Source organism: Pseudopipra pipra, chromosome 5 (genome assembly GCF_036250125.1).
Source record: "Pseudopipra pipra isolate bDixPip1 chromosome 5, bDixPip1.hap1, whole genome shotgun sequence".
Taxonomy (NCBI): Eukaryota; Metazoa; Chordata; class Aves; order Passeriformes; family Pipridae; genus Pseudopipra; species Pseudopipra pipra.
In genome coordinates this window covers 74,731,357-74,734,401 of record NC_087553.1, presented here as the reverse complement: position 1 = coordinate 74,734,401, position 3,045 = coordinate 74,731,357, and positions in this window count along the sequence as shown.

The window sequence follows — 3,045 nt, the reverse complement described above, 5'->3', positions numbered from 1 at the left end:
TACACCAGTATCTCCCTTGTGCCTGCCAGTGCTCCCAGTGCACACCAGTACTGCCTCAGTGTCCCCCAGTTCTTCCAGTGCTCCTCAGTGCCTCCCCAGTGCTCCCCAGTTGCTCCCAGTGTCCCCCCAGTGCCTCCCAGTGACCCCATTGCCTTCCAGTGCCCACCAGTGCTCCCCAGTGTACATCAGTTCCCCCCAGTACCCCCAGTGCCTCCCAGTGCTCCCCAGTTCCTCCCAGTGCACCCAGTGCAAACCAGTGTCTCCCTTGTGCCCCCAGTGCTCCAGTGCACACCAGTACTGCCTCAGTGTCCCCCAGTGCCTCCCAGTGCATCCCAGTGACCTATTGCCTCCCAGTTCCCCCCATGGTCCCCCAATGCCTCCCAGTTCCCCCCAGTGTCCCAGTTCCCATCGCTGCCTCCCTGCGCCTCTCAGCCCTCCCAGTATTCCCAGTGCCCCCCCAGCACCCCTCAACCCCCCCAGTGCCCCTCCCAGTGCCCCCAGTATTCCCAGTGCCCCCCAGCATCTCCTAACCCTCCCAGTGCCCACTCCCAGTACCCCCAGTATTCCCAGTGTCCCCCAGCATCCCCTAACCACCCCCAGTGCCCCCTCCCAGTACCCCCAGTATTCCCAGTGCCCCCAGCATCCCTTAATCCCCCCCAGTGCCCCCAGTATTCCCAGTGCCCCCCAGCATCCCCTGACCCCCCCCAGTGCCCCCTCCCAGTGCCCCCAGTATTCCCAGTGCCCCCCCAGCATCCCCTAACCCCCCCAGTGCCCCCAGTATTCCCAGTGCCCCCCCAGCATCCCCGAACCCCCCACCAGTGCTCCTCCCAGTGCCCCCAGTATTCCAGTGCCCCCCAGCATCCCCTAACCCCCCCAGTGCCCCCTCCCAGTGCCCCCAGTATTCCCAGTGCCCCCCCATCCCAACCCACCTCCCTCTTTTCCCGGGATCCTCCCCCAGAGCAATTCCCAGTCGCTCCCAGTTCTCTCCACCCTCACCCACCTCCAGCCCCCTCCCAGGGCCCCCAAACCCCTCCAGGGATCCCCAAAACCCCCCCAGAACCCCCCAAGAAAAACAAGGGGGTCCCCAAATCCCTCTGGGAGACCCCAAACTCCCCTTCCAGGACCCCCAAAACACCAAAGCGTCCCCAAACTCACTCCAAGGGTCCCCAACTCCCCCCCAGCACCCCAAAGAAAACCAGAGTCCCCAAATCCCTCCAGGGATCCCCAAAATCCCCCCAGAACCCCCCAAGAAACCAAGGGGTCCCCAAACCCCTCTGGGAGACCCCAAACCCCCTTCCAGAACCCCCCAAAACCCCAAACCCACTCCAAGGGTCCCCCAACTCCCACCCCAGAACCCCCAAGAAAACCAAGGGGTCCCCAAACTCCTCCAGGGATCCCCCCCAAAAACTCCCAATAAAACCAAGGGGGTCCCCAAACTCCTCCAGGATCCCCCCCAAAACTCCCAATAAAACCAAGGGGTCCCCAAGCCCCTCTGGGAGACCCCAAACCCCCCTTCCAGGACCCCCAAAACCACCAAGGGGGTCCCCAAACTCACTCCAAGGGTCCCCAACTCCCCTCTCAGGACCCCAAATAAAACTAAAGAGCCCCCAAACCCTCCAGGGATCCCAAAATCCTCCCCTCAAACACCCAGTAAAACCAAGGGGTCCCCAAACCCCTCTGGGAGATCCCAAACCCCCCTTCCAGGACCCCCAAAAACCACCAAGGGGTCCCCAAACTCACTTCAAGGGTTCCCAGACCCCCCCAGAACCCCCCAAGAAAACCAGAGAGTCCCCAAACCCCTGCAGGGATCCCCCCCAAACCCCCAAGAAAACCAAGGGGTCCCCAAACCCCTCTGGGAGACCCCAAACTCCCCTTCCAGGACCCCCAAAACCCCCAAGGGGTCCCCAGACCCACTCCAAGGGTCCCCAGTCCCCCCTCCAGACCCCAAATAATACAGGGGGCCCCCAAACCCTCAATGAAGGGTCCTCAAGCCCCTCCAAGGAGCCTCCAATTCCCCCCCCCCAAAACCCCAAATAACACTGGAGGGGTCCCCAAACCCCCCCGGACCCCAAATTACACCAAGGAACACCCCCCCCCTCCCTCTCAGGGACCTAAATGACATCGGGAGGGTCCCCAAAACCCCCCTGGACCTCAAATTACACCGAGGGACCCCCAAACCTCCCTCAAGGGATCCCAAATTCCCCCCCCCCCCCCAGGGCCCCAAATAACACCCGGGGATCCCCAACCCCGCCCTCAAACCCACAAAGAAGGGTCCCCAACCCCCCTCCAGGGGTCCCCAATTCCCCCCAGGACCCCCAATAGCCCCGAGGGACCCCCAAACCCCCCTCAGGGTGCTCCCTCAGCCCCTCGCTGAGGGTTCCTCACCCCTCAAGGCCCCCCCAGTTCCCCACAGGACCCCCAATGAGGGACCCGACCCCCCTCCAGGGGTCCTCAAATCCCCCCTCCCGGACCCCCAAACCTCGCCAGGACTCCCAAAAATCCCGAAAAACTCCCAACCCCCCTCAGGGTCCTCCCCCCCGCCCCTCACTGAGGGTCCCAGGGCCCCCCAATTCTCCCCCCAGAACCCCCAGCGAGGGGTCCCCCTCACCCTCCGGCATCGCCCGGCCGAGCCTTCCCGCCCCCTTCCCGCTCTCCCCCTGCCCACCGCCGGTCCCAGCCCCTTCCCCGCGCCCCCCGCGGCCGCTCACCCGCCGTTCCCGGTGCCTCCGGCGGCGATGCCGCGGCCGATGAGGTCCCTGATATGCCGGGGGGTCACCGGGACCGCCCCTCGAGGACTGCCCCCCGGGACCGCCGCCGCCGCCCCGGCGCTGGGCGCCGCCATCTTGGGTCGGCTCCGCCCCTCCTCCCTCCGGCCCGGCCGGGAAAACGCGGCCCCGCAACAACGTTCCGCCCCGCGCAACAACGTTCCGCCTGCGCCGCCGGCCTGTTCATGCCCCCTCCCCACCGCGACACCGCGGCCTAGAGGACCCCGCGGGGCGCTCTGGGGGTGACGCCACCCCCGGAATGTCCCCGCGAGCCCCCCTG